We start from the raw sequence: 13139 nt of genomic DNA on the forward strand, positions 1-13139 counted from the left end.
TCTTATAATTTATTTCAGACACGCTCTACTCCTTTCACTCTTGTAAAAAGTCCACTTTTTAGGGAAGAAGAGGATGGCATCTTCCTGTGATGGCAAAGGCAAAGTAATTTGAGATGTTGGTTGCATAGACAACCCGCTGAAACATATAAAATGCTCTATAAAGAAGTTGTTTTGTCTTTCTATGATTTGTGCAAATTCTTCACTCAAAGACGGGCTGCCAAGTCTCATGTACTAGGTATTGGTGAATATTTTAATGGATGATGGATGAAATAGATACCTGCCCTAGCAATTTGAGTGGAAATCCATTGAACAGGATGCATTTGAAAAAGCTACATTTATTATAATGGTGAAGGAGTGCAAAAATGAAGGCCACCTCTGCAGGCTGTGAAATGTATTCTCCCGTCTCCACGTACTCAGTCTCTAGAACTGCTCGTGTACATTTTTATGAGCCTAATCCAGAAAGGAATCTGAACCTGTGGGGGTACTGGGACAGGGAGAGTGGGACCTACTTTTGAGAACTCGCCTTACTGAAAGACAATGTGTAGGTTACTCTCATTCAGCGGCGGCTGGTAAAATATGAAAGTGGTGAGGCAATAAGCCCAAATAATTTACTTACTTTTCCTGTCGCTTGACCTCTGTAATTCGAGGGAGTTTGAAAACGTGGATCTCCCTTTTCTCTGCGTACTCAAGTAAAGTTCATGCTTCCTACTATGTGGTGCTGACTGCCGACAAAGAGCTGTGACAGGCAAAAACATAGCCAATCACAACGCTGCTTTCATACTCTGTATTTCAACAAAGAGCTTGAAAGCAGCATCAGGATTGGCTGTGTGGGCCAGCCCAGCGCTCCTCAGAGTACAGGGGGACTGGGTCTCTGTCCCCATAGATCTATCATGCAGAACAGATTCGGACGGCAAATGTGCGCATGTCAGATTGGCCGCATTGAAGCTAATTGTCCAATTGGACATGTGCACTTCACGGCAAATATCAGGAGGATGGATAATGTTACCTGGTGCACTGTGACAGCGCCACGCCTCCTCCCCTGACAATACTGCGCGTACATTACTGCTGCCCGTCCCAAAGGTACGGATCATTCTAATTAATGCTGCAGTGTGTGACGGCTCACATTGTGGGAGGGTCAACGCCCCCTAATGCTCCTTAAGGGAAACCGCCCCTGGTCTCATTGATACATTTTGGTGGCCAGCTGTCGATGGCTTTTGTACTAACATACATAAAGAAAGCAGTGAGATCAAAAGACATATTACTCAAGAATGGATACCATGTCAAAACACAAACTACAACATTTTTTGTAAACATATACTTTAAAACTAGGACTTCCAATTGAAAATTTGGACCGGCACCACAATTCACTGGCAAGCCCTTGCCCTATATGTGTGAGAAATTAAGTTAGAATAGTAAATGAATAGGTCCTAAAATATACAGGAATTGAATTTGAGTGGATTTAAGAATGAATTACAGGTCAACCTTTTTGTAAAGTGATGCTAATATAAGGTTAAGATTTTTCGCAGTCTAGATTTTGCGGTTTGCGCTTTTGCAAAATATGTTCATGCAGTTTATGTATTTACACTGAATCACATGAAAACCTTTCAAGTGTCAAACCTTTGCACTTGTGACAGTAGGCTCATTTGGCGCTGTGATCAGATCAGTTCAAAGACATTTATTATATTCAATTTCTAATAGGTTATATATGCACACTATATGTGTGCTGGAAGGAGAATCATCTGAGTAATGTTGTTTTCCAGTGCCTAACATTAGGACGGCAGTAACACATTTCATTGAAGCCCAAATAGTTTTATAATTAGCCACAGAGAATCATTTGTTTTCCTTGCGTTTCTGCACTGCTGTACAACAGCCCAATGGCCTATGCCTAGTGTGACCACCTGCTTCCATTTCATTAAAGTCTTGCAGCCATGGTTGGCAGACTAATGCATTCTTGATGTTGTAGTCCTGCTTTGCTTCCACTGAATTAATTAGACTAACACAAATGAAATCATTGATTTTCAGGTGAAAAGTTCAGGCCTGGAGACAGTGTTCCTAATGTGCTGGAGTAAGACAGCCACACCTTATTGAGCCATTACTTCTTCTTTGGTTTGTGGTACCCAAGAACAACCCGCACATAAGCATGTATATATAGACATGCGGCAGCTCACAAATGCAGTTTAAGATTTTCGAACCTAAACTTGGCTCAGTTTTAGAGTATTTGGGATTTTTAAATATAATACATTTAACTATGAACAGCTCTATCTTTTACTTGCCTCATTCCACCACCTCCTCAACTCCTGGGAGCACTGTCAAGATTTACTATTAGCCAGCATAGTCCCGTGGCGCAGCTGCTACTGAAAGGCGGCATCTCTCGAGCGTCCTCAACCCAGCTCCCTAGCAAAGAGGCAAACACGCTAATGCTAATTGATCATGCCACCTCTGGTAGTTTCTGCAGTGGCGGTTCCTCCGCTAAGGTAGAGGAGTGTCTCCCAACTGACTTCAATAGGAAAAATAAAATGATAATAACGTATCCCTATTATCATTTTAGGGTGGGGTTGGCCAGAGCAGGGGGAGGAGTGGTTTGCACTTCTTGAGTGCACAGGGCTGCTTGGCCTGCCCTCTCAGGCTGGCCAAACAGTCCTGCGCACTTTGCACCTTCCCCACCAGGCTTGCTTTACACAGCCTGGTGAGGAACATGCACTATTATTGAAGCTTGGCTACAGGAAAAGGAAACCTAACCTGAGCCGGAAGAGTAGAGAAGTAGTTGGAGGGATACGTCCTCCCTAATTCTAGAGCCTAAGCAAATAAGTATCCGACCTGATTCAAGGGGACAGTCGGGCAATACTCCGAGTTGGTGGTACACCATCCGCTCATCAGCGGGAAAGGAAGCAATTCCTTTTTGTTAAATAACCCTCACACATTCTAGTCGTGTCATGCTTCATCATCGGGTTCACCCTGACTCCTAAAGGTCAGGATGGGCTCGACCATCTTCCAGGGAGCACTTAGGAGAAATAGGCCAGGGGGTTAATGCTGTGCCAAAGAAAAGGCATTGGGGTCATAGGACCATTGCTTCCTTACGACCCTTCTTCTTTATATTTTAATACCCCCAACATCTCCACTAATAAAGGGATACCTGCAGTCAAAGGAGGATTTTTAATCTTTAATCCCCCTGGTGCAAGAGTGGGGGCTGCATAGTGAGCAAAAAGCCATAGATTGTTACGTGGTCCTGAGCGATCACCAGTGGCTGTGACTAATTTAAGCATTACTTCCATCACTTTGTTGTCTGTTGCTTTACAGGACCTAAGTGCGAGAGGTATGCCCAGACGTGGGTCCTGTGCTCACTCTGCCAAAGATCTCAAGCTATAGCTTACTGACAAGCCCTAAGTAGGCAGAAATAGCTTGTGTTTACTTGTGATCTCACCTGGGGGTGGAGGCGAATGGGGAGTTGGGGGCATGCCTAGCAGTGCAGGTTGAACTGTGTTGTTGGACCAAGCCCACGACTGATTGGCATATGGCTGGTCTCTGACCAGAGTGGCATAGTGGGCAAAAATATGATGGACTAGAATGTAGCCCGTGCAATTGCCAGTGGCTGAGAATAATTCAGACATTCCTTCCATCACTATGTCGTATTTTGCAGTAAAAGTAATGTCATTAAAGGGCATAAATCGTCTTTCTGATTGCATATGTACATTTCTAGTGTTAATATAATGAATAATGACTGTGTTGAGACAATTTCTTAGTGCTCACAATTTTTTAAGATAATGTCAAAGCAGATTATGTGACCTGTCTAAGATCACACAAGTTGGTCTACATTGGATAGCTGGGATTAGAAATTGGATCTTTTGGATCCGCATTCATAACTATACCCTCAAGATCATAGTGCCTCCATAGACCCACTAATTTGACCTTCCAGGTTTGTTGTTCATGTATACATCCTCAGATGAAACTAAGCCCCAAATATCAACAAGTATTAGCAAAGCCAACAAGTCTGGGCCTAATGTGTTAACACAAACACAGGCATACAGAAATGTGCATGCCTTTGTTTCACAGCCTTTAGTACATCAATCCGAAGCCCATTAGCTTGATTTGGCAATGCTTGCTATCTATGCACATGTATCTAAAGTATAGTCCCATTTCTGAAGGGAGTATTTTTGTGAGGTGTGTGTTAATCACACTTGGTGGAAGTCTCCATCACATATGGATTCTACAGAGGCCCAATAGTCCTAGCAACATGATAAAACAACATACACTCATGCATTGTTCTGGAAGCAATCCATTGGAGATAAAAGGATACACAAATAGCATTAGGTGAGAGAGAAAACTTCTCTGGGCTGAGCCAAGATGTGATTGACAGGTCTAAAGCCAGTAGTTGAAAATGGCCAGTCAAAAAAGCCATCAGTTGGAAGGGGCTGATTCAAAGTCCACTCTAGGCGGCCTATTTATGAAACAGTCATGCCGTGACAGGGAAAAGGCAGAATACATCATATTTAAGGCAATGCTGCGCACTCCTGTCCTTCCCCATGTGCTGGCGCACAAAGGGCTGCCTAGTGCGAATGTAAGCGACCTGGCACCATTGCACAAGGTGCCTGTGTTGCATGCAGGATTGTTTTTGTGCAGGAAGGGACACCTCCCAGGGCAGTATAACACAATGCAGTGATTTGCACTGCGTTGTGCTACTCCAGATTTGTGAAGCCACTCAGGGCCAAGCAAAGTGGCCTTGTGTGGCTTCATATATCTGGCTTAAGGTTTGCATCGATGATACAAAACGGGGAGTAAATAGTCTGCTTCGTATACTGAAAACACTAAGTGGCAGATTTGCAAACATTTTGTGTTGGGTTAGCATCACAAAAGTGACGCTATCCATCACAAAAGGTTTTTTCCCTAATTTATTTTCCAGTGCAAAACTTGATTTGCACTGGAAAGTTCCCTGAAAGTAATGCATCAATTAGAGCCAAGAGGGCTTTTCATGGGTGGTATATGGGCTTTCCCATGCTACCACCCATGCCTTTTGATGCAAAACCCTATCTACAAACAATTGTAGACAGGGTTTAGTGCCAAAAGTTAACACCACTTCAAAGGAGGCGTTACAAGAGAAATGTTCTGATTTCACCTTTCCTTTCCGACTTCACATGTGTGCTGCACTGTGCAGCACACATACACAGTCGGGAAAGTGTTAGAACTTATCTAGGAATAGTATTATCTACAGGAAGGGTACACTACAGGAAGGGTACCCTTCCTTTACAAAATCCATGCTAGACTCAGGCAAGCACCCTAGCGCCATGGCGCTAAGGAGTGTGCCTGGCGCGCGGCAGCTGACATATCTCTGTAGATATGTCGCTCTCCTGCTCCCTTCCAGTCCCACTTTTGGTGCTGCAATGTGCTGTGTGCCTTTTTTGAAAATCGGGCCCTGGGTCTGTTTCTCAGCTGCACTATGGAAAACCCAGACCTAAAATTATTACCACCCCCCAAATGTTTCTTTCAGCTTGCCAAAGGATTCTTAGCAGTGCAGTTTTCACATGTTCATGATCTCTGTGTTGCTAGCACGAAGCCCTCAAAAGATTTTCCATGAAACTAAGCATTCTGCCATACACTAAGCACCAGACCTTTACACATTTGTGCTTTTAGGCTACCAATGATGTTTTTCTATATTATCCTTATACAATGAGACGGCTGCGACTCAGCTAGAGATCCCCAAGAGAGTACATTCAAAAAGAGACAGTCCAGGGTTTCCCATTTCACTTTTTCTGAGAGTTGAGAGGAGACATCATTTGAGAGCAGAAAACGGCCCAACTCTGACATTAACACATTTCTCTCAGTTCCTTTATCAACACATAGGTTTATTCTATTATGATGACAATAAGACATGCTCCTGCACACTCCTGTGAAAAATTACCTTTATCAGGGACATTTAAATTATCTTTTTTCTGTAGGAAAAGGTGCTAAGTGTTTAAAAAAGGAACCTATTACAGTAAAAGCTCAATTCAATATTGCAGCATTTTAGTACAGTACCATAACTACTGAAAGCCATTTGTCTTGGCTGCTGGTATTGGATGCATTTCAACTGTGACTTCCTTTTTATCATGGGATCAGTTCAAGAAAAACTAGCAGATCGTTTGTGTGGTCTCTTCGGTGAGTAAAGCAGCAGTTAGGTCGACCACAAAGGCCACCTGATTTCAGGCCTATTTTTAATGGATCTGTCTCTGTGGCCTTTCTGGCCATGTGTGCAATTGATCGGCCTGATGAGGTTTTGGGAAGGAGATGAAAGGCTATTCTTTTCTTTGGCATGAATAGTATTTTCGGGGAAACCAAATAAGCTCTTTCCAACAGAGGAAATTGACCGGAGTTTATGTACTAACATTGTTGCAGTTTTCAGCATATCTCTCCTGTCCTTCTCAACCAAACCATGATGTTAGTTCAATGCCTTAGAAATGTGGAAAGTGCACGCTAGAGGGAGGAAGGAAATTAAGCCATCTCCCCAGCTACACTGCACTACTTTCTTCTGCAACCTTTGTACAATACCAATCTGGTGCACTATGCTGTCAAGCAGGAGTTTTTATACATTTGCTAAGTGTGTTACCTATGAAACTCATCAACACTGGAGCCTCGGTCAATGTAATTGTAGCAAAGTAGTTCTGCAAGATGCAACCAGAACCACAAGTATGCCAGAACTTGCAAAACATAGACCTAAAGCAGACACACAGACATCTTAGGAAGCACATTTAAATCCTTCTTCATTGCACAAAAGAAAGAATAACGAGATATTTGAGGCCGACATTGAAATCGGCAAACTCTTGAATGACAGAACTGTAAGTAAACTAAAACTCATTCAAAACAAGCTCTAAAGAAAGCGAGTTCCAGCCGGTGCTAACCTGATTGAGCAATCTGAGTTACAAGCAAGTGTGTCTATACATTGACAAATTAGTATAACCATTCACAATTCAGCACCAGGGAGTCCCGTTGGACACCCATACACTGGTGGAACAAGTGATGAAGAAGCTCAAGATAGTTGGTATCATAGAAGATGTCAAAGCTCCCGCAATGTGGGGCATAACAACCAGGACAACAGAGAGTCTGTTTTAGCATTAGACTTTGCAACAAAGCTTCGAGAGTGAACATTACCCTGTAAACAATATATTAGCTGACTAGAATGAGACAAACTGGTTCTCCAAGTAAATGGTTCTCCAAGTAAGACCACTATGGGCTATCGTCAGCTGCAGGTCCATAAATAATGTGAATTAACCCCATCTCTCAACACATTTGGGGTAAAGAAATACAAAAGGTGGATTTCCATTGCTCCGTTGTCAGCTGATTCTTATCAGCCAGCTGTTTTAAAGTGATCAGGAACAGTGATGACATCCTGATATATGCATCTTCAGGGAAAAATATAATTTTGACCAATGCTGAAGAGACTTCTGTAGAGCAACCTTAAATTACTCAAGAAGAAGTTTAAGTTCTTGTAGGACAGCCTGGTCTCGTTGGGTTATGTTTTTATTGTACCTAAATGGCAGATAATCCAAAGAACTTTCAGGACATTAAGGTAGTAGTGGTGCTGTAGGGTGTGTTTGAAGTGAGACATACTGTGGTAGGCAAATCACAAAGTTTGTGACCTTCACCAAACAGACCCACGACCTTCCTAAATTTCGGACGGTGGAATAAATGAGGAGAAATAAAGATATTTCTCCTTGTTACGCCTCACCCGAGGAGGCATTTATTTTGCCACATTCCAAGGTTTACCTGTTCTTGTAAATCTGGGAATGTGTCAAAATCCATGGACATTGTATGGGAACACCCACACAACACGCATGGAAATGACTCCCTGGCACAGAGTACTGCAACACAGCGATTTGCGTTGTGTTACATTACTCGCGATTTATAAAGCCATGCAGGGTCATGCGAGGTGGCCGTGAGTGGCTTCATAAATCTCATTTTACATTTGTGTCACTCTTGCACCACGTTGCATGGTGCAAGAGTGACGCAAAGGGGTTCATAAATATGCCCCCAAATGCTTATTCTAATGCTCTCAAGCACATATCGCCCCTTCTGTTCCCGTGACTAATTTAATGAAAAACGGTTTGAGGCAACTAACTGCTGTGTGCATCGCTTTGTAAAAACCTACCCATTATTAGAAACAAACGTAAATAAATAGCTTTGCCAACTTACACTCATTATTTAGCAATTGTAGCAAATGTGAGTATAAAAAAATCCTTCTGCCCCCTATAAAATCCAATAGCCTCACGATTATAGATTATGCACACCAGTTTCAATCTGTTCTCATGTTTTATTAGAAAATACAACTGCAATTTAGTAAGGGAGGGGGAACTCAATCTAAAGAGATACACTCTTGCTGCTGCAGCTAACAACTATAGGCGTCATGAAGAACCCAGGAGCTGTCCAGCTGTCTGGTTAATCTAGTCTCTGCTCAGTACTGCCATATGCACGCATATAAACTCCTAATGAACTTGACTTTTCCTGAGGAGACTTATCATTTATATTTTATGATAAATCTTGAAAGTTATTAAAAGTTTTATAGATTAGATTTTAAAATACACGCACGTATATCTGTTTGTTTTTGCTCATTCCCTTACTTGCTTTGTTCTCTGGTAAGTATTTCGGATATCTGAACAACTACTGTCATAAAAGAAACAGGAACTACCTGCAATATCTTGATTCTCTCTTTCCCAATCTAGGTCTCCACCTCCCTCCTCCCCACTCACTCACTCATGCACTTCTTATTCCCTCCCTTGCACTCTCATGCTCTCAGTTCATCCACATATTGGCTTCCTCAGCCATGCCCTCTCTCCTTCACCTCCTTGGTGCTCAGTTCACTGACTCACTCACTTACTCGCTCACTCATTTACCCTTTCACCTCCTTGCTCCCCGTCTACCCTCATACCATCACTCTCTCTCTCACTCACCCACTCACATACTCCGACACCAGTTCACAAACACATATTCACAAACTCAGATACCCGTTCTTGTTCTTCTCTAAGAACTAGGCGGAGGCGAGCATCCTAAAGCCCAGTTTGTTTGTAATTTACATACAAAATGGCACCCGTGTTCTTGACTTCTTGTTGTGGTGAATGGGAAATCGCATTATAAAATGTTAAACTGATCTGCTTTCATGCGTTGTACTTCATAGACTTTTCTAAAAGTAGAAACATGGCTCTTGGTGATTTTTAACTGAGTGTAACATATATTCCAAATGCTACGTTTTTTAAATAACATTTAGCTTAGAAAAGAATGTATTTGCAAAGTTCTGTTGCAAAATGCTAGAGTACACCTTGCCTTTTCCACAATTTTAAGTAATCACTGCGGGTGTTGTGTAAACTTTTGTTAAATACTAAGGCTGGTTGTGTAGCGTTTTCACATGATTTTAGCATTTATCTTTATTCAAGAACTTATAGAAAGTAAACTAAGTATAGGCTTGTGAGCATTATAGAAATGTAAAGTGCTTTTTAGAAATGGTCAGAAATTGTAAAACTGTCAAAAATTGGAGGATACCTGTCCACCCCGTACAAACTTAAGTCTTGTTTAGAGGTGAGGGTTGCAGTACTTTTTACGATGGCATGGCCACCGCTGACCAGCCTTCAATGAAACCCTTTCAGAGGGGTAAATACTGGTGCCAGAATGCCCATTCTGTTTTATACTGGCATTCAGGCACCTTATCTGCTGACTATTCCCTTCTCATCAAGGACCACCAAGTCCTGCTGACCTGGTGCGGAACTCAAAATATGGGCCCATTCCGCTAAACTTTAAATGCGTCTGTTAATGTTGAAGAATACATATTGAAATATGACTGAAACTGGAAGCATGACTACACACCAAGGTGGGCTGTTGCATGGAAGTGACAATTTGAAAGAAGAATGAAGTTCATGTGACCATGCTGCCTCTAAGAGATGGTTGGAGACCAGCAAAAGTGATGGAAACCAAAACATTGATTGTCATTTAGAGATTGGCATTAACGCAGTATCCGCTCTAATATTGGTACATGCCTCGTTTACTCAACTGGTGCACAATTGCCCTATTTACAGGTATGGGGACTGTGGGTTTCCTAATATCAGAACAGGGGCCAGCTCTGCAATTGGAAAGCTAAAACAATTTGTTGAGTCAATCAGAAGGCCTTCTCATTTAAGAAGAGCCTTTCAAAGTATGACTGACAGCTTTTTTCCTGTCTTGGGCTAATATGTCATCATGGCATGGTTCCTCATTTAAGCACACATTCCCACCATACTCAAATCCCAGAGGGCCATGTCAATATGGAAATGCTCCAGGTAAGTTGGCTGTGCAGGAGATTGTGTGTTATGTGTTTCTGTGTCTATATGGAGGTTGTATGTGTGCGCGTGTTTCTGGGTCTATGAGGAGGATAATATTTTCGATTAGCAGGTTGCTGCTTCTACCTTTTCATCAATCGTGGAGTAAAGTTGGTAAAGTTTTGTGTCCTGGATTCTCTACTGCATGCTTAATGTGCTCCCACAGTCGTGACAATCTTCAGTGGCACCACCATGATTGCCCTAGTGCCATGATTGGCCTAGACAACCGAAGCCTTAGTAGAGCGGTAACACCCCAGCTGCCCGTCATCTTGCCTACTTATAGGGTAGCTTAGCTCAGTGAATAGATCAGTCCCTTAAGTCCCGAAGTTTCACAAGTCTAAGTTTGAGGGACTTGAAGCTGGATGAAGCCAGCAGTCCACCAACTCGACGTTCCTCTATCCATTCTTGGTGTTCCTGGCCTCTGAAAGTAAATGTATCAGTTCGGCAGTGCCGGCAGAAATGGTTGGTTACTGTACTTTTATGAGTCAGAGTTATGGGAACACAGCAACAGTGGTTCAAGGAATATACTGACTTTGGGATGCAGAAGGCGTGACTTGCAACACTGCATCAAGGAGAAACTGACATGCCACCCACATTCCACATACACAGCCCTCTCCCCACACATACACACCATAATCAAAACACATGACTCACTGACCATGCTGTCGTGGTTTTGGGTCAATTAACCAATTAAGGTCACGCCATTGTGCTAAACCCACAGTTAGCGGACCACAAAATGGCTACCGAGACTCTTAAGAGTGACAAGATGCTATGGACATGGCAATTTAACTCTTATGCAAACAAATCTCTAACATGTAATGATTACGGCATGATTACGGCAGGCTGCCACACTATGATGTTTGGTGATTCAGAAAGGTTAGAGTACAATGGCATTTCATAGTTATGTTAGGCTGTCATGTGAGGATTTTTAATGATTAGGGCAAGGGTTTTTGCTGTAGTATTTAGTGAATAGGACAGTCAATGATTACAATGTTTTAGTGATTAGGGAACGTTGGTCAGGCATGGTATTTACTGCTAGGCAAGTCTGCTGTTGAATTACTTTTAGCAATTAGGGCGACCCTCAACCCTCTTCGCAGAACTCTCAACTTTGACTACTCACAACAAACATATTGTCACAATACACCAATACGGGTCACACAGTGCATAAGATGGCATAATAAACTATACTTCACAAGCCTGGTGCTGTGGTTAAGCCAGCACTTAAAGAAAACAGTTTTGGTTGATAGACCCAGAGGCTAATTTATTGGTGAATAGTGAGCTGCACAGAAACAACATAACATAACTATTACGCAAGCGGGATATATTGATTTCCACTCTATCTTTCTAATATCTTTCAGTATTTCGGCTCACGATGCATGAATTATAAAATGAGATATAATTGTATGCCATCCAGCTTTTTTCTTGTGTATTCCAATATTTTCACTAATATAATGCGGAGACATTGCCCATGAAACTCTTCCTGAGGGTTGACTCCAAATGTCTGTGCTTTTTAGTAAAGTCGCCCACGCATCACAGCCCACACTAGTAAGAGGAGGCATTAGTTGGCTGTCAATTGGTTTTGGCCCAGGACCACTACGCCCACACACATGTCCATCAAGAAAGCATCTAGCATAATAGTTTGCTCACGTATTATTTACTTCTTCTTAAATGCTTTACTGCTGAGCCTCAAACAAAAACATGTGATTGATGGTGTTCAAACAGTCAAGAGAATCGTAAGAGTATAATTTGTCCTCACTGATCATAGCTGCTCCATATATGTGGATGTGTGCGCCATTGATATAGTTCTTTTATTGGCTCAGAGGCATCTTTTAATCAGCTGCATCTGTCTGCTATTTTTATAGCATGTTTCCTTCCACACTTGTAAACTAAAAGGTAACTGCATCCAAACTCCAAATGAAACCAGACTGTGAGATAATAGATAATCTATAGCTAGTTGTATGGTTCTGGAAGATTGACCAAGGGTCAGAAAAATAATAATAATGCGTGTTGGTAAATTTGCTTCAAATCCCGCTTTGGCCATTTCTAAGGGAGGTAAATGCAGGCGTCAATGTTGCCTAATTTATTAGTACTCAGTTCCCCAAACTTCAAAGAGATCAGTCAGCTGTCATGGGGTTCAGAATTGTGACCTGCTGATTAAGGCATTTTTCAGCAGCGAGTGTGGAATGGTTTTGGTAGCCATGGAAGCAACGGAAGAGCTACTATTAAAGAACAATTTCTCAGGTTGGTAAACGGCCAAAACTTTACAGTGTGCTCAAATGTTAGTTCTGTCTTTAGAGGGTTTTTTATGCTGTGGAAGATACCGTGCTGATCAGGCAAAAAAGTCATGACTGGAGAATCTGAAAACAGTCTTATGAAATGTACCAATGATTAACAATAGACGGTGTTTTATCCAGACTTATCTTTGGATGCTGTATCTAGCATGATGGCTTATGGTTTCCTGGGAAACAGCACATCTCCGAGTTACACCCTACCTGAATCTGTTGCAGTACGGTAAGAATGCTGAATCTTCCCATTGATAACACGTGAAAGGTACAGTGGAGGGGAATTCAGGACGGGGTATTGAATTAACAGTAAGGGGCTAGGGGAGAATATGCGGCCTAAGGGCTAGGGCGGTCAATCTCAAATCTGGGAAACCGGGTTTGAGTCTCGGCAATGGTGCTCAACATCCTGTGATTCTGGGCAACTCACTTAATCTCGCTGTGTCTAACAAAATGAATGTGTCCTTGTGTAACGCAACTTGTGCTCATGTAAAGCCTCTGATACTTTTGGGTCAAGTTTGCGCTATATAAAACTCCGGAGGAAAAAAGG

This window comes from Triturus cristatus, chromosome 9 (assembly GCF_964204655.1).
Source record: "Triturus cristatus chromosome 9, aTriCri1.1, whole genome shotgun sequence".
In the NCBI taxonomy this organism is placed as follows: domain Eukaryota; kingdom Metazoa; phylum Chordata; class Amphibia; order Caudata; family Salamandridae; genus Triturus; species Triturus cristatus.